Raw genomic sequence first — 19,873 nt, 5'->3', positions numbered from 1 at the left:
GCCTGAGGTGCAGGAAGCGGTGGGATTTGCACTGATACTGTTGTGATCTGTGATCTCACTTGTAGTAGCTGAAGCTGACACTGTGTTTCTGGGAACAGGGGAGCGCGCTGGCATGGCATTATGTCACTGTGATGTGTTTATTACAGACATCGCTTTATATGGTAAAGATGGATGGACCTGTGTCAATCTAAAATACAAGCTGAATATGTTTACTATGCTTGCTATAGTTATATACTGTACATGCCAACATTTTGTAGTGTTCCTGTTTGTTGCTGGTTATGGTTTATAGAGGTCTACTTGAGTTTTGCTACTCAGCTTTTCCATCATATCATATTTTATAAGTAATTTACTGTCTACAATGATATATTCAGGGCACACTTGGCCATATAGTGTCGTGATATGTATATGGATAGGAATGGAAACATATGTGTGCTTCTGATTGCTAGTAACATTACTGTTTTAGGGTTAGTCCAGGGAGTATAAAAACTCAGCAGTGTGAGTCATGTTGTTACCTAATTTGTTTCATCTGCTTGTTTATTGCTCCAGGGATAAAATAATGCAGCTGGTCTGAGGGACCAGGAAGCAGTGAGTTTACACTACCCTCCCCAGAGTAAGAGGTTCATTGCATCATGAGATCAGGGGCTGGATCCATATTGCTCTAAAAACGACTCCCCCTTCCCACACCTCACTCACAGCAGAATATTTCCTTATTACAGCAATATAAATTCAACCTCCACTCACATAATGCAATGAAGCTCTTATTCTGGGGAGGGGGAGTGCATGCACCTTGCAGGGGAGTGTAAAATCACTGCTTCCTGGTACCACAGACCTGATTAATTAATTTGACCCCAAAACAACCAAGAAGCAGGAACAAGTTAGTTTCCTTTTTTTGAATCAAATACATTTTTATTGAACAGTTTTTTCGTTTTACAACTTTTTGATTATCCCCAGAGATCATCCCCTTATCCCATTCCCAACAACAACAAGTTAGTTTTCTAATATCACTTATCTCACATAACTTGTGAACACACTACTGAGTTTTTATATTCATTTGATAAACCCTGTAAAGGAGTTTTACTGTAGTTAAAATCTATCACCTATGAAAAGAATAAGTGACTAAGGTCCGAGTGCTGAGGTCCGACCATTGAGAACGCGGACCCCATGTCCTCCATTTGAATGAATCCTTATAGAGTTGGCTTGGACATTATCAATATAATGGATTACTCTCTCAGATGATGGAGGGCTACTGTCTATCATCATATACCATTTTATTATATATTTTCTGTCTGTAAGATGGTGAAAATACTATAAGTAGGTAATTGAAGATGCTAGGGAATATACATAATTATACTGAATGACAGATGTGGCATTTAGTGTTTGATGCTTGTCTCTAAACAATATGTGATTGAAAGGAATAAATAATAACATCTGAAAGAAATGACAATTCTATCATATTTGAAGCCAGGAATAATATTATGAAAACAAGTGAAACGAGAAGGATGAATACAGCAATAAAGGAAGAATCACAGGATGTTTTGTTTGCTTTTACAGTAGTAAATGAGTCAGCTGAAATTACATGTGCAACACGTTGCCTGCTTATCTCTATATCTCATTGATGTCATTCATATTACTAATACAGGGAAATTATAGCCAGAAACCTTTTGTAGGGATAATACATATAATTGGTTAATAACTGCACATTGATTAAAGCTAATTGACCAATATAAGCTGTATGATCTCCAATGGGAGTGATATCTTATATTCTGCTCATAAAACACATGGTTATTACTAGGGATAAGACCTCATTTTGGCATCTTTCAAGAAAGATCACATACATATGGTGCCATAGATGGGACATATGACCCAGCTGCATAGTTCCAGGCAGTCCAACAAAATTTTTTACCTTGATCAAGCTATATTGATACTGGATGAAGAACATGACAAGATACTTTTCTACTCCTTGGCAGTAATTTAGTGGCAATAGAAGTAAGCCACAAGATTACTGCAAAGCCACAAGACTGCACAAATATGATATGATATTACAGTTAGAGACAGGTTCACGTTACAGTTACATATATACACTGCGAGAGGCATGTTTTTACATGTTGCTAGTTCCTTGATTGCATACAAACATAGTTACAGGACGTTGTGATCCAGCACAATAAAGGATAATGTGACCACATAACATTACATATGGGGAAACAATTACAGTCCGAAAATCCACTAGTCACAATAACAAATAGAGACAGGCTAGAAAGGCATGCATAGGGGTTACTATAGTAGGGGTGCAAGTGCAGCACTAACGGTTGTGGTGAAACAGTGGTGTTTTGCTGCTGTTGGTTTGGCATAAGAGACCCTTCCGGTAGCTCCACTTTTGCCAAGTAATGGCACTTAAGCTGTCTACCACTGGCTACCACTGGAGCCTTGGAACAGTATTCTACATGGGTTTGTTACAATGTTTGTCCTTGCAGTAGTACTTACTATGACCATGAGTAAGACTTGTTGCCGAAACGCTTAGGTCGTTTGTGCTATGTGTATGCATCATGTTTTATACTTTTGAATAAGGAAAACTCTTATTTCTAACTGGCCATCTTCCATTCCTACTCATGAGTGCCAGGATCTTTCTTCTCTTCAGTTGTTTCTTCTACCTCGGAGTTGTCCACAAGCACCTGTGTTGGCTTGAGAAAAAACTTTAGATCAATTGCATTACATACAGTGTCAGACTGAGTTCCTTGGGTCCACCAGATAAATATTATCCTGGGGTCCACTCTCTATCAACCCCTAGTAGCCTCAAAAGTGGGTTGTCTTCTGTTGGACCGCTATGGTCCAGTATGAAATTTAGATCGTGGTCCCACCAAAGGATCCTTTGATGCTCAGGTGGGCCAGTCTGGAACTGATTGCATAGTACTGACTGCAAGCAAAGTTAAAAATTGTTGCAAATTGAAATAAGATTACAGTGCATCATAAAACAAATTACATGCTTACCATACAGTAACAGGTTAAAATACCAATTCCCATTAGGATGCAGGCAAACCACCATGTTACATAGGGAAGCACTACCATGACCAACCCTGATCATACTAGCTAACAGCCTATTGGTCCAGCAGCTTAAAATACACCACAAATCTGAAACTCCACTTAGCCCTTTCATCCTAATACCAGATGAATCCTTTTTAGATCATACACAAGAAAATGCAAGCTCAGTCCTATTTCAGTGAATGGGGTTGAGCTGCAACATGAAGCCCTGCCACTATACAATCTATGGCAGTGTGCTTTGTAAAGGGTGAAGAAGTGCAGGATTTGCCTGATCAGTGTTGTGTGCCACGTTTCAGGTCCACACTATTCACCATCAATACCATCAGTACAGAACATGTTTAAACTTTTTGTAATGGATGTCGCCTTCACATGGGGTAAAACAAGCATCAGGCTATCATAAACCTCTGAATATCACCTAACAGATATAGTCACTGGCATATATGGAAGAGATGATCCTATATAGACTTTATTACAACCTTCTAAACTGCTTATGCACAATGAACCATCGCAGAATGGTAAAATCGGAAGTCAGATATAGTGATCTACAATTTATCCAGATCCCAGGAGGCTATAATACTTTAAGGTATTCTCATAAATTATGCCTCATCATGCCGCAATGTGGTGAAGAAATAATAAATCAAAAAATAGAGATGTATTGTTACTAATAGAGATGTAAGAGCAAGGTTTTGGCAATGTGTGGACAGTATGTAACAAGTTGCCGGACTAAATTAAAATCAGATAAGAGAATAAAGCAAGAGTAGGACAAGTAAAACATAAACAAATTGAGGAGGGACATTATCTGAGTGACTTCTCCACTTTGAACATAATTAATGTATGGAATGGTCTGTCAGGCACCGCTGCCGAGACAAAGGCGCGGGTCATTCCTGAACAATTGGATACTCATATAGGGAGAATAGAGAGCTAAGATGGGATATGCTTCATTGAGCCTAATAGCTCTATTTCATTTTAAAGCATTTCTTTGATCCAGTTGCTAATTTATTTTAGAGGAGCTGTTACACTATACATTGATATATAATATCCCCTTTATCTCTTCTTCGCATGCTTGACTGGAGCCATTGGGTGCCACTGGACCAACGCCTTATCAGTAACTATTTTACTGCCAACTACAATGACTTCAGAACTGTAAAGTCACTTATAGTTTATTATTACCATAGTGATGTATATTATTTTATTTGAGAACCTACATAGGCTCTTATGATGAAGATACATTTAAATGGAGTCTATGAGCTTCTGTATCACCTTAAAAGCCTTATGTAGGGTGAATTATAAGATGTCTAGGCATACATTTCCTGCTGTTTTCTCTTAAAGGACATCTACCACCAGGATTAAGGATTGTAAACCAAGCACACTGACATACTGGTTTGAACCCCCTCTGGCAGGATCCATGCTTCTTTTAGATTCTTATGCCCTTGGTTTTAGGCTCCACTAACAACAATGGAGTCCAGAGTCCCTCAGCATAATTGTAAAAGCCTTTTTGTAAAAAAAATAAAAATAAATAAAGGGCATAAGTAGCTAAGAGAAGAGCAGATCCTACCAGAGGGGGCACACAGCAGTATGTCAGTGCTTGGTTTACAATCTTTAATCCTGGTGGAAGATGTCCTTTAATAGTTTTTATCATTATGCAAAGATCTTCTTGGTGCACTAGGTGCTTGTGTCTGAAAAAATTAGCCATATAGTATGAATTAATAATTAATTCCCATATGGGTTGCATTTGTTGGTAGCATATTGCCCTGTACATGGGAAGATAAGATAAGATAAGAGGTACTGCATGAGATCAAAACAAACAAGTTAGTTGGCTTATTGCTGGCAAGTCACTCCCAATAGTAATTGGCCCTTTGAGTCAATGTCTGGCAGTAGCTTGGCCCTAGAAGCTTTATATGATTTTATGTCCATCTTACCTGAAATACTCTGTAATATTCTATCATGTAGCCTTCTTAATACAGGCTTTTAGGTAAGAAGGCTACATTATAGAATAACAAATACTTTCCATCCCTTTGTATTTGTTTTCTCAAGCTTTCTTTTCCAGCACCGCACTGCGGTTTTTGTCTCCATAAAATCTAAGTACAGTAATATGGTACGATGCTACATCAGAGATTCAGCTGTTGCTGCTCTAATGATTGTGATCAGAGGATCTGAGATTTAAATTTCTTTAAATGTCAGTATTCACAAAGCAAATGCATAACACTTTTATCTTTTGACTTCCATAAAGTAATTTGAAATGTCAAGGGAAGTTATAAGGTGTAAAGTTTAAAAAAAAAATCACAAGAAAAATAAAAAGCAAAGCAAACTCTTGACTCCGTGTCAGAAAGGCTTTCTTCTCGCTGACAGTCCTGTCAGAGTGCACCCGTCCTGTATAAAGGACATGCCTTGATTTTACTTCCGCTGGCAGAAAACTTCCTCTGTAAAGTCAAATAAATTGACACAGATTTAGATGCTGGGAAACTTTACCGGCTTGTTAATTATTTTGAAGAAACGTGACATTAACATCTTAAGGTAATAATGTATCATTTAATAGATAAACATCACGTAAAAAGCAGGTTGCTGTATGTTTACATGTGGTCGTGCTGGAGGTCACAGGTCAAGAGTGTGGGGTCAATGAACCCCTTTAAGTGGTCATTGGATACATTTCCGGGGGTCTGTCACCTGGAATGGGAAATAAGTCTTCATTTTTGTTATCTTGAAGCTGAAATTTGTCATTTCCCTGCATTACAAATGTTGGCATCAAACCACCAAAAAATTAGGAGAACAGGTCACCGGATATTTTGATGTGATATTAGCAGTCACCAATTTCTTTCAATGTTTTTCGTAGACGAAGGGTATTATGGCTGCCATTATAATGTAGGAATAGCATGCACAAAAGCAAAACAATAAAACAAACAGAGGATGGCACCTCAGTGATATCTTCTAGACGAATGGGAGAGAAACCCAAACAACCCCTATTCAGGTATGCTCACCTGATAACCACTTGGGTATATACCAAATACCCCTATGAGGGGTTCTGATGTCCAATGGTTCACAATGCCAAATTTCACAGTAAGCTACACTTTCAAAAGCCGCTAGTAGCCAACAAAAACGAGTTCAAGAAAGGACCTTGGTACAAGAGTACCAAGGAAATAAAGCTAGGTGAAAAATGTGCCGCTAACTTCTAAAAAGTAATGGAGTTTCCACATCAATAAGGTATTGACTCAACTCCAGATAATACAATGAAGGACATTTTATTAAGTATAAATAAAGTACAAATTATAAAGTATAAATTAGGTCCTTTTTTATGCATTTTGGGGTCAACCCCTTTCTCAAAAAATGTTTATCCTAAGGTTCTGGGAAAGGGGTTGACCTTGAAATGGATTAACAAGGACCGATTTTATACTTTATACTTTGTACGTTTTTATACCTAATAAATCGTCCTTCATTTTATTATATGGAGTTGAGTCAATACCTTATTGATGTAGAAACTCCATTACTTTTTAGACGTAAGCACCACATTTTTTGCCTAGCTTTTTTCCCTTACTGTATATATTGTAGGAATAAATGATTCTCCATCAACCTATATGGTCTATAGCAGTGGTGGCGAACCTATGGCACGGGTGCCAGAGGCGGCACTCCAAGCCCTTTCTGTGGGCACCCAGGCCATCACTCCAGCACACCAGATAGGACTCAAAGAATCTTGCTGCAGTTCCAAGCAACTTGGAAGCAAAGATGCTGCTTTCAGTCATATTTTGATACTTACTTGGCTACTTACGACTGTAGGAAGAGGGAGAATGTGTAGACAGGGACGAATTATCTTTGGAGGACCTCCTGCTGGCCCCATGATTCTCTGTGTACAGAGGGAAACTGGAAAGAAGCTAAAATGAAGCAAAATTTCCCTCCTTCTTTCTACTGTGTTGCTGTCCTCAGGAGGCCGATATGATTGAATGTTTTTAAGAACAGGGAGCAATAAGTTACTGCTTTAATTTTTGGTTGGCACCTCGTGATAAATTGAGGGTTTGGGGTTGCAGTTTGGGCACTCGGTCGCTAAAAGGTTCACCATCGCTTGTCTATAGGCTACATTATGGCCTTTTGAAGTAAATATTGTGGTTGTCAGAAACATTTGCTTAATGGGTTTAAGGGTGGCCCCAGTAAGATATTTGCATTGGGAAAAAAAATATTGGCATTGTCTGTTTAATAACATACATTTACATTTGTGCAGTACTAGCAAGGTGCTAGCAACTTCTAATACTACCATTTATGAGCCAAATGCTGCAAAGATCATCTCTCACAGTAGATGCTTTGGCACATGGGTGTTTCTCACGGTATCTCATTAATACCTATCAATACTTTACCTTTTGGTGGTGAAGCAGGAGACTTGATGGTTTCAGATTTCTACACAGATGACAGCCAATCTCTAAAGGGTCCTTGTTAAACGACAAAACCATAATTGTCCATACAACAAGAAGTTTAAAGGTGCTGGCCACTGGATAACAGGATAAGTATAAGACCCTAATAGGGTCACCCGTATCATACTGACCATGATAAAGTTTCACATTCACCGCCGGGAGCTGAAAGTCACACAACCATCAGGCAGCAGGACTCTGGACTTCTGTGATGTTCTGTGGCTTCCAGCAGATGGGGAGGACTGTGTAGTCATTACAGTATGTACATCCCCTCCATCATAACCTGGCTGTAGGGGTGTGCATGTCAGCACATTCCCCTTTATGTGTCTGAACAAAGCAGAAGATGGGACGTCATAGAATGTTCCAAATTCTACTGCCTGGGAGTCACGTGAACTGTAGCTCACGGCAACATACAGGAAACTTTATACCATTTACTTTATACCATTAACATTTTTAATATTTATTAACAATACAATGCCAGGTTTGGAATATTTTCCTATTGTAAGAAGATGCCTCTTAAAGGTAGATTTATACTGCCGATTACAGACCTGTCTATCTATGCAAACCTTTCTGTATAATTTTGTTAGGAGGTCCAAAGTCTTGAGATGCAAATGATTATCTCAAAACAGGCTTCAACATGCTGAAACATCAGAACCACAGATTTACACTTAACCTTGTGTGTTGTTGTAGACGGTCATTCCATGACACTTTTTGTGTGAAACTGTATGTTGAGTCATTAATGACTCGTCATTAATGACGACTAACCAGGAGAAAGGGCAGGCAGGAGACTGAGTATGGTTGGGGTGAGAGAAAAGCGTGGACACAAATAGTTTATTCAGGGGAGTACTTTTTATTGGGTGAGTTGAGCCTCTCCCCTCTGGTAGAACCACCTAATGGAAGAAAGGGAGCAGTATCAGATGCTCTTAGTTAGTTCAAAGTAGGAAAGCCATGTAAAAGGGCAAATTGTGAAATGGGAAGAGGTTGAGGAGACCTGATGTCACAATTTATAGGCTCCCCAAGGAGGGGTTGGCCCTTTCTATAGTTTTCCTCAAAAAAAAAATCTAGATTCACCTCTGACTTTAGTTTTAACCCTAAAGATTTAGAGATGGATCCTATAGAGGGAAGAACCAATTAAAAAACAGGGTACAAGTTATTTAACATCCAGCAATCGTCACTCCTCATGTACATGCATGAAAAGTGAAATGACTAGTTGTATTTAAATTGACACGATGAATAAAATATGTTATTCTAGATAATAGTCCTAATAAATGTTTTGACTGACCCCACTACCTTACAATAGTCATAGGTCTTATTCTTGGTTATTATATTGCTGAATACCATGTTGATATCGGAGAAAACTGGAAATATTTTCATGAAGTCATTGTAGCTGAGAATTTTAAGTGTCCCTTTTTACAGCCTGACGAAATACAATGACTTTGGCTGTCTGTTAGATCCTTGAAGGTAAGTGTAATAAGGAAGATGATCATATGAATCTGAAAAGGTTTCATATTTCTTGAGGCAAAGTGAGCACATTGTTTCTTGCCAAGTGAGAACCTGTGAAATTCTACATAAAAATGTGAACATCTTTGGAGTAATTATTTTTGCTTTATGCACTGACCTATAAAAGAAAAAAGTGAAAAGTTTTGCTAATCGAAAGGGAGAAAAGTGGAGGGTAGAAACGAAAAACAATATTTTAGGGAACATTACAATGATAATTTATTAACTAATTGTATTTTGGAATTCTACCATTTAACTTCAGTAATGTAATACTGGATATATCGAAGAGGTTTCCTGCTAAAGTAATCAGGTGGATGTGTCGTTTTCTTCAGATCTCTCATCTGAGTTTGAAAGAAGACTGTCAGAAGTTTTGACCATACAAAGCTGTAGACAGTGCTAGTTGTTGGCTCTTTCTTTGTTTGTGTTGTTAGGAGCAGCAGAACTGTGAAAATGAATTTCTATTCCAGGATTGTAGATACTCTGGTGGTGCACCGTCATAATTTGGTGCCCTTGGGTCAATGAACTGAACCGCACCACAGTTCTTCCCTCTGATTTATACAGCATTGAACCAACAAAAATATCCTTCTTCTTTTACTCTTAGCAAGGACAGGGGCTGCGGATCAGCGCACAGAGAGCACATTTGTGTGAGAATATGCCCCATTGCACATGGATAAACTACAAATACATATTTTAAAGTCCTGTGAGTGTAAAGCTTTTATGGCTTCTACTTGAAAGCGTCTTCAGTTTTGCTGACCGGTTCCCTTTAAAGAAAACATATAAGAGAATGATAGAAAATCTCATTTATCAGCCAATAGAAGTAGTAGAGTAAAGTTTCATCGGAGTAAAACTACAAAACTGTATTGGTGCATGCAGGTAATAGCCATTTCGCACTGCAGAGCGCTTTCTTTAGCCTCTTACGTCACTTTCCTGGGTCATGCGCATGTAAGCGCTATTCTCAAAAGCTTGCCATAGTTACACATACACAATGCATTGTAGTCATTAACATGACATAAGAACTCTTATGCTACAAAATTTGCACAAACAGTAATTACTGTAATTACAGTACAGTAATCACACATGTTTAGAAACTATGAATAGAAAAATACACTAGAACTACAAAAAAGTCATTACAGTTATTCAAACCCAAAGCACCCAATGCATCACATTTCACAATCTATCTGGCCTCATGTCATAGGAGATCCTTCTGGCGGTCTCCACCTCTAGGTTTTCTATCTACCCGTTCAATGCCAGAAAAACGTAGTTGAGAAGGGTCACCTGAAAGACAAATTCTGATATGGTCGATAAGTCTCAGATAACCTTTCCCTGAAGTGATGGAATTAAGATAGTCCCTAAATCTAGTGAAAAGATTCCTAACCATCTTACCAATATACAATTTCATGACACGGGGGGAAAAAAGTACATAAACCACGAATGAGGTTCTACATCTAATGAAATTTCCGATGTTGGCTGTAACACCGCCCATAAATAAAGTTTTCGCCTGCATATTGAACTTAGAAAAGTAAAAAAACTGCACTACTCTAGTAGTTTACTCTACTACTTCTATAGGCTCTTGAACTAAGAAAATCAGCATTACTTCCTTTAACTATAGGGTATAACTATTTTGTGTACGATCTCCCTCCAATTTTGTCATTTAGAAAAAAACACAGCATGCACTACATTTTTACACAGAAAATGTTTCTGTTTTTCTCAGATATTGCTGGGAAAGCAGTTTATTTACCAACCTATTTTTGACAACTTTACCATCTAGTCCAGATATTTTACCATAACAAAAACTATATACAGGCAGTCCCCTACTTAAGAACACCTGACTTACAGACGACCCCTAGTTACAAACAGACCTCTGGATGTTGGTAATTTACTGTACTTTAGGGTCCATTCACACGTGGTATGCCCGCCGTGCGGGCATAGCGCTGTGTGCTGGAGAGGAGGAGGAGGTGACCCCTCCTCCCTCCATAGAGAATAGCGGCGCACGGCCACACACACGGCGAAAGATAGAGCAAGCTCTATCTTTTTGCGGTGTGCGGCCCGTATCGGTGCCACACATGTGTGGCACCGTATCTGGGCCGCGCCGCTATTGCCATCTATGGGGACGTACATGCGGCCGCAAATTTGCGGCCGCATGTACGTCCCCGCAGACGGCCATGTGAATGTGCCCTTAGTCCTATGCTACAATAAACAGGTAAAACAGTTATCAAAGGTTCTGGTTCTTGTGACAAGCCAACATTTTTAAAATACAATTGTCACAGAAGCCAAAAAAAATTTGACTGGAGCTGCAATTATAAAGTATACAGTTCCGACTTGCATACAAATTCAACTTAAGAACAAACCTACAGAACCTATCTTATATGTAACCCGGGGACTGCCTGTACTATACACCTAGTATCTGCATGATAGTACTGACCCAAAGGGAAATGTCATAGTGACTTAATCATGAAAAATGAATCAAAACAAAGGCCCACATTTATCAAAAATAGTGCAAGCTGCACTATGTTCAGTTTTCCTGTGGAGTGTCCAGTGTGCAACAGATTCATGAAATGTGTGGCACGTTTTTTCCTGAATCTGGCGCCCTCTGCACCAACTTTTTTCGGCTGCGTGCAACACAATTCTGTCGGACACTGCGTGATAAATGTGGCGCATGGTCCAAATTTTGTGTTGTGTTGGGTATAGTGCAGCTGTGACACAAATGTGCTGAGACTTTCTAAATACATGTGCAAGCAGTTTGCACTGAAAGATTCCTGCAAATTCAGACAAAAAATGGGTGTAGGGGCTTTAATAAATGTGGGTCACAGTCCTTTAGAAAATGCGCTTTTTGCCAGTTACAAGGCATTTGTTTAACTTTTTCCAAGTTGCCTGATACATTGTACAGAACAAGGATAAGGGTTTGTCAATGGAGAAATAAAAACGGTATGGCTGATGGAATGCTGGGAGTAAAAAATAGAAACGCGAAAATGCACAATCGCTGTGGTGTTAAGTGGTTAATAAGTTGTCCTGTACTGTAAAGGGTTCAGCCATTCCCTAATTGTGCTGAAACAGACCAGCCATCTGTTTGACTGATAAAATTAGGACACAAATACAAGAAAAGTAGAGACTAAATTCAATAAATCACTCAGCCCCTTTCCAAACACAGATCATCCCTTCACTTGCTCCTTTTAAAATTTAAAAGTATCTTTTAGATATCCCTACTCAGCAAGACAGACTGTAGGATATCCCCTAGGCATATTTCCAAAATGTAGTTTTACTTTAGGCAATACCTTATTTTTTATACAAACATAAAAAAGTACATCTTGTTTTTCTATTCCGATAGACATTAATAAATATGCTCAGAAACAATGTCTAAAAGTTGTTCTGACAAGACGGACTTAATCCCTACAAAAAACTCATTCAGTGCAAAAAATAATCCGTTATATTCACAACCTGTCACTCTGAGTTGGTGCGGGATGTCGCTGAAATCTGGGGCATTATGCACTTGGGGTAGATTTTCATTCCGGTGCATGAGTGCTGCGCCAGAATTACTGAGAGGTTGGAAATTCTTATTAATTCCGGTGTGTTGCGTCCCGGGGGCATGTACACATGTCTGAGACTCCCATTGTGTGAGATGACATAAAGCATCATGTTATAAGTTGATTTTTGGAAGGAAGCAAAAATTAGAAGATTTCCACAGTCACGGTGCCTGAATATATGAGTAAGGCTATATTCATACAAATGTGTGCCAGCCGTACCGTAGCAAAGCGGGCACACGACGGTGCCCGGGAGAGGAGGAGGGGGTGAGCACTGCTCACCCCTGCCCTCTCCATAGAGAAACATGGCACATATCCTATAGAACAGGAAAAACGCCGGGGACCGGCAAGTCTCCCAGCAGGATGTCGGCACTGCCAGACCAAAAGTAATTGATGGCTTTGGGGCACAGGCACAGTGCTATCGGGCTTGATTAAACCGAAGTATACGGGTGGTGCACAGCTTGTTCAACCAGATGGATGCAATCAAATGAAGACAAAAGAGAGCGGCACTCACCCAGAAATCTTCTTTATTCAGTTACTGCATAGGACAGGGAGGTGCAGCACAAGAAAAGCTTCGGCGACGGGCCGTTTCGCGCACTCCTGCGCTTCGTCTAGCCGTCTTTTCCTCGGGTACAGAAGGGTATGGGGTACGTGTGCGGCATTGCATTGCTCTGTGCGGCGCCGTGCTCCTATTGCCGTCTATGGGGGACATATATACTACGTATATACGCCGGCCGTATATACATTCCCCAACGGCCATGTGAATGAAGCCTAAATGTCCCTGGTTTACTATGCTTCATTATGTTGGTAGCAATTCAATAACTGTACATATTTCTAATTAAAAAAAATAAAATACCAAAAAAAAAAAAATGGAAGATTACTAAATGCACTCCTCGTATTCCATTCTTCCGTTCCTATCACTTGTAATGTTTGCCTTTGGATTTAAATTAAAACCTGATGTAGAGGACGGAAGTAAAGATGATGCACGGCTTTGTATCCAGGTGCTCTTATTGTGGACATTAAGTCGGAGCCAGACAATTGAGGATAATCTAAAGCATCTTACATCAAAATAACTGGGGATCTTGACTTGGTAATAGAAGGTCACAGCTAATGCAATCATGAGAAGCAAACATTGTACACCTCAAGTTATAAGGATAAGGAGTTGAGCATTGCTGAGAAGCCTTTTCTGTCTGGGTTTTCAAGATGAAAGGTCACTCTCGTAGGCAAGATGTCAAGTTTCTGTGTTTTAGCTGTGTAAGCATTATTATCACTTGTACTTTCTTAACCATCGAGCGCGGCTTTGTTGTTTAATATAAAGGCTAGAAATCGTACAAAGTCTTCTTTCTCCCTCCAAAAAGCAGAGAATGGCATTTTGCCAGATGAGACAAATGTGGATGCGGAAGATATCGTCCATGTTTAAAAAAATAAGGGGAAAAAAAAATTGGAGATTTTTTTTAAATGGTCAATTCAGTAATGCCTTTCGGGAATGTGAAATGAAATCTTTATGTTTCTAAGCTGATGCATAATGAATAATAGTACAGAAACCCTTGAGAAATGAGCCAGGGCTTTTTGTATCATAAAATGCTACATTGAGACAAAAGCAATTAAATTGAATTTTTGGTTTCACAGGGAAAACACTGGCCATGTTTATTCAGATGGTGATATTAGCTCCTGGCCACAGAGAGCTATGTTCATTTATCACCGTTTAATGCAGTAAATTAATGTACTTTTAGTGGCTAATATTTGCCTGATAAGTAAATCAATGTTCGCCGCTGTCTGCGCGCCGCGATTATGCAGTATTCCGATCAAGCCGTCCTTATTTAAAGTTCATTTTCCATACGCGTTGATAACTATGCTAATTGGCAATTTATTCTATAGATTGTATAAATAAAGATACTTCATTCCAGTGCATTACATTACACTATACCCATGACAGAGTTATGAATATTTTTAGCCGTAGATGTAGCAGAGTTGACGTTGTCCCAATTAGCGTGTTCCAAAGGGATATCCCCATTTTTAGAGAAAAAAGCTGTCCATTGCTGGGATATTTGGCATGGCTATGTATTAAAAGATCATCCATTCATTTGAATGAGCACAATTAAATGCATTGCTCTACTAGCCAGAACAAACAGCTGGCAGACTTGGCATCACTATGAAGTTAAAGGTCACCCTGCTGTTTGGGTGCAGTGTAATACAGTTTACTTGCGGTGCAGCCCCATTATAAAGAGGATTTTCTCCTTGTTTAAATAGAGGAACATGTCACTTTTTATTGTAGATTTTTTTTCTTCCGTCCATGATAATGGGAGCTGCCATCTTCACTGACATCATTTAATGATATGCTTTAAGCAGCCTCATGGCCATGGGCAGCAATGGTCTGGAGATGACACAATGGGGGACATGTGTCTTTATTTTTACTGTTTTTTTCTTAAATTTTTGCGACTTTAGTTTTTTTGTGAATTTTGCTGTTGTTTCTCAAGTACACCTTGTTCTGCATTTCTTGCAGTGTGCCTTGTGTATCTTTATTTTTCAGATGTTCAGTGCGACTTTCACTTTATGAATCATTTCTTTTCTCTATTTTTTTAACTTTTCAGGTGCAAATCTGCACCCAGTCCATGGCAGGTATAGAGGAAGGATTGTGTGCACTACTGTGGTATAGCTGCATAGCTACTTGCCACACAAGGGCATTATACTGCGTATGGCATGTTTTTTATGTGATGTAAATTTTTATGACATATAAATTGTAATTACTTCACAGCACTACATCAGTTCCATTCCGGTTGTCAGCATTCAGGCCGGACATTCCAGCCAGGTGTGCACCAGCCATGAGGCGAATTGAGCCTCTTACCTCAGGCAGCACCAACTGTAGCAAGATGGGGGCCAGCATCAAGGGCACAGTTATTTGGAACGGGAAAAATTTGTGACACAGCTCCTGTCCAATTTTTCTCTCAGATAACAGCATCACTAATGGGAATGGTGGAAATGGTCACCAATGCAAAACAATTACAGGTTTAGCATTGGAAACCGGCAGCTTGAAGTTACGCATTTTGTGATAAGAGTGTTCATGTATGGTGTTACCCAGTAAGTCCATATAAGTCCAAGTAACCATTGTTGCACCAGTAGGAGCCATGGTTTAGGCTGACATTAGTAGTGATTAGTAGGATATTTGCGGCAAATAGTCCTCCATAAAGAGGAGATATGCTGCAAGCTGTATGGGGATGGTGTGCATCACGCCCTGTCCAAAGTCCTTTAAGTAGATATAAATTGACTTACTTATCATTGATCCATGAGCCATGGAGCCAAGATGCAAGAATAAGGCCAATTCCACACTTGCGAGTGTGATGCGATGAACTCGCATCACACTCGCAACGCATGCTGCTTGGATCGTAAGGCCCGAACGCTGCACACCAGGACTGAACTGACATGCTGAGTTCACTCCCGGTGTGCGATCCGAGCAGCACGCGTTGCGAGTTTGATGCGAGTTCATTGCATCACACTTGCAAGTGTAGAAGGGGATTAACAGACACAACTCACGGATTACTGTGGCATCATTGATCGTATGATTACCCAAAATCCAAGAGGTCTGGCCAGCAAGTATTGAGGTATGACATTACATTCTTCAAATTGACAAGAATACATAAAATGTTTACATTGAAATGTATATTATATACACAATATCAGGAATGACAAAGTCAGAAAATACAAGAAATGGGCATACATTTCAAAACAACACTAATAATATAGCAACTTTTTTTTACTATTACTGCAAGTGACCATGGGGCCGTGCCTCTCATGGTTATACCACTGACATGAAGGACTATGAGAAATAAGATTCTCTGGTCTAATGAGACAAAGATTGAGCTTTTTGGTGTTAATTCTAAGCGGTATGTGTGTAGAAAACCAGACATTGCTCATCACCTGCCAAATACAATCCCAACAGGGACACATGGTGGTGGCAGCATCATGCTATGGGGGTGTTTTCAGCTGCCGGAACAGAACAACTGGTTGCAATTGAAGGAAAGATTAATGCGACACAGATATCCCAGATCAAAACCTGCTCTGGACTTCAGACTGGGCCAACAGTTTAGCTTCCAACAAGACAATGACCCTAAGCACAGAGGTAAAATACCAACGCAGTGGCTTTGGAACAACTCTGTGACCATTCCTGACTGGCGCACAATTGGACATCTCTGGAGATACTTAAAAATGGCTTCCACCAACGTTCACCATCCAACCTGAGGAAACTGGAGAGGATCTACAAGGAAGAGGCTGAGGATTCCCAAATCCAGGTGTGAGAAACCCAAGAAAACTTATGCCTATAATAACTCAAAAGATGCTTCTACTCAATACTAAGAAAAGGGTCTTAATAATTCTGACAATGTGATATTTCAATTTTTCTTGTTTAATCAATAAGTAAAATATTTACATTTCTGTTTTGTTCTGTCAAGATGGGGAGCAGAGTGTATATTTATGAGTAACAACTAAAGACCTTTTTCGATCATAGCCATTTGTCAATGTATTAGGTATGTGGTAGATCAGACAATCTAGTCGAGGATAGAAAGTACAAAAAAAATTGGCTAATTTTTTCTACTTTGGACAGGTAACGATAACCACTTGGCACTTTGTGTAGCATGCATAATTTATTAAAACGGGCCTATAACTAGAAATTTTATCCAATACCTCTTCCATTACATGAGATATTTAATCCGCTGAACCTGTATTAAGGGGAGGCTCTATGGAGGCTACATAAAGCCTATAACCTTCTGAACAGAAATGCATTACAGGTTAAGAATGAAATGAAATTCCAAAATTTAAAAGTGAGATGTTCAGTAGAAGCAGAAGGATGGAGATTAAAAAAAAACGCAACCTGCTTAACTTATAGTGGAAGAGCAAAAAGCTATTCTGTGCAAAATGGAAATTCCACCTCTCCGTTTCCAGTGAAGAGATAGTTACAGAGAGAATCTCATCTCTTAATTAGAAAGAAAAATTCACATCACATAGGTCCCATCACTAGAGCTAATGATCCACAGCTGCCTGTATAAAAGGGCAGGCTTTGTTTCTTGAGCTGTAAGGTGTTAATCATTTCGGATGATAGTCTCTTTTATAGATGCTGTGGTTTGCAGTAAGAGGAGGATGTTCAGTATTCCAACTTAAATTATTTTTTTGAAGTGTGTTACACAAGGGATACTCTCACAAGTCATTCTGAATGATCATTTAATGCATGCATTATCAAAACTCTCAACTGCAGATTTCAATTGATAAGCCTTGACGCCGAGCAAAATGTAGAACTTCATTGTTCTTGCTCGAATAAAGCAGCCGAAAGACTATGAGAAGATTCTTCTCGCCGTCTTTTGTCCCAGCTAAAGATCTTGTCTCATCATCATTATAAAACCTCTTGATCCCACTGAAGATATATATTCATCTATAACACTCATTAACTCAGGTTCAGAAAAAAATAGATTGGAAGGCAATGCCATTAATTAGTCCCAGAGTCTTATTACCCTTCAGTACACAGCCAATGTCTCAAAGAATATGCTGTGAGATTTTGGGGGTCTTGGTTGAAATCTTTTTAATATGAACAATGTCATGTCTATCATTGTCTTAAGCTACATTCACACACACGTGCATGTATCTTTTCATAGTACGGTGCCGCATGAGTGAAAACACGAGTGAAAACAAGGCTATGCCTCTGAACATACTATAGCCTACCATATGCGGTTATACATGCTATAGCACAGTACCCAGGATTAGTAGCCAGACCTTGTGTACATGGTCGTGTGCATGAGGTCTTGGTGGGAGTTCCACTTATGAGTCTCCCGTCATCCTGCCTTTAATCTCCAATCCTGTGAATTGATGTTAAATGTCTCATGGGATCACAGTGTTTCCAGTACTGCAAACAACATCCATTTCTTTGGAAAGTATACAAAAAAAGTTATTCTCTTGCGAATGCAGAAAATTATTTCCTATTGTTCTACATTTCCCTAGTACATAGTGTCCTATCTGCAGGCAGCATGCTATAGAGCAGGAAAAGCTAAGCAGATTGTACATGGTGTCCTATCTGCAGGAAGCATGTTATAGAGCAGAAGGAGCTGAGCAGATTGTACATAGTGTCCTATCTGCAGGTAGCATGTTATAGAGCAGGAGGAGCTGAGCAGATTGTACATGGTGTCCTATCTGCAGGCAGCATGTTATAGAGCAGGAGGAGCTGAGCAGATTTTACATAGTGTCCTATCTGCAGGCAGCATGATATAGAGCAGGAGGAGCTGAGCAGATTGTACATAGTATTCTATCTGCAGGCAGCATGCTATAGAGCAGGAGAAGCTAAGCAGATTGTACATAGTGACCTATCTGCAGGAAGCATGTTATAGAGCAGAAGGAGCTGAGCAGATTGTACATAGTGTCCTATCTGCAGGTAGCATGTTATAGAGCAGGAGGAGCTGAGCAGATTGTACATGGTGTCCTATCTGCAGGCAGCATGTTATAGAGCAGGAGGAGCCGAGCGGATTGTACATAGTGTCCTATCGGGTTTCTGAATCCGTCGGTTTTTCCGTCGGCCACGCCCCTGATTTCCGTCGCGCGCATGCCGGTGCCCATGCGCCACAATCTGATCACGTGCGCCAAAAACCCGGGGCAATTCAGCGCAAAATGGTGATTTTTGGGAAACGCAACGACAAATAGAGATTCGGGCCCTTAGTAAATGACCCCCATAGTGTCCTATCTGCAGACAGCATGTTATAGAGCAGGAAGGGCTGAGCAGATTGTGCATAGTGTCTTACCTGCAGGCAGCATGTTATAGAGCAGGATGAGCTAAGCAAATTGTACATAGTGACCTATCTACAGGCAGCATGTTATAGAGCAGAATGAGCTAAGTGGATTGTACATAGTGTCCTATCTGTAGGCAGCATGTTATAAAGCAGGAGGAGCTGAGCAGATTGCATATAATGTCCTATCTTCAGGCAGCATGTTATAGAGCAAAATGAAGAAGATGTACATAGTGTAAGATAGATAGAAGATATATAGATATATAGATAAATATCAAAAAATGGTGGCACTCTTTTATTCCAAAAGTGCTACGTTTCAGCTCCCATATCTGGAGCCTTTCTCAACTGGCTTGAGAAAGGCTCCAGATATGGGAGCTGAAACGTAGCTCTTTTGGAATAAAATAATTCCTTTTTCACAAGAACTTGGAGTGCCACCATATTTAGATTTTTATATTTGAAAGGATTTAATAAACCTGAACGTTGAGCACCAGATTTTTTCTTAACTGGTGCAGCTGAATTGTTTTAATTTTTCTAGATAGATAGATAGATAGATAGTTGAAAAAATATTGGACAGTAGAAACTCATAAATAAAACAGAAATGAAGTAACTGTAAGGGTAACTGTTCTGAGCAGAAATTGTTCCATATTTACAGTATTGTTTATGATGTTTCGCT

At 39.5% G+C, this 19,873-nt stretch overlaps 1 protein-coding gene and 1 long non-coding RNA gene across 8 annotated transcripts in view; one reads left to right on the top strand and one right to left on the bottom strand.

Annotated features, from left to right (window-relative positions):
• Window positions 1-19,873, top strand: part of MCTP1 (multiple C2 and transmembrane domain containing 1) — a 486,374-nt gene that overhangs the window by 373,005 nt on the left and 93,496 nt on the right. The window lies entirely within an intron of this gene.
• On the bottom strand, window positions 5,597-7,705 carry LOC140072797 (uncharacterized). Its single transcript, XR_011849187.1, has 3 exons — window positions 7,562-7,705; window positions 7,377-7,448; window positions 5,597-5,700 (listed from the first exon to the last, which is right to left on the bottom strand). It is a non-coding gene; the product is annotated as an uncharacterized lncRNA (long non-coding RNA).

This window comes from Engystomops pustulosus, chromosome 1, assembly GCF_040894005.1.
Source record: "Engystomops pustulosus chromosome 1, aEngPut4.maternal, whole genome shotgun sequence".
NCBI lineage: Eukaryota > Metazoa > Chordata > Amphibia > Anura > Leptodactylidae > Engystomops > Engystomops pustulosus.
Note: the sequence above shows the minus strand (reverse complement) of the source record. Positions and strands in the feature narration are given on the sequence as shown.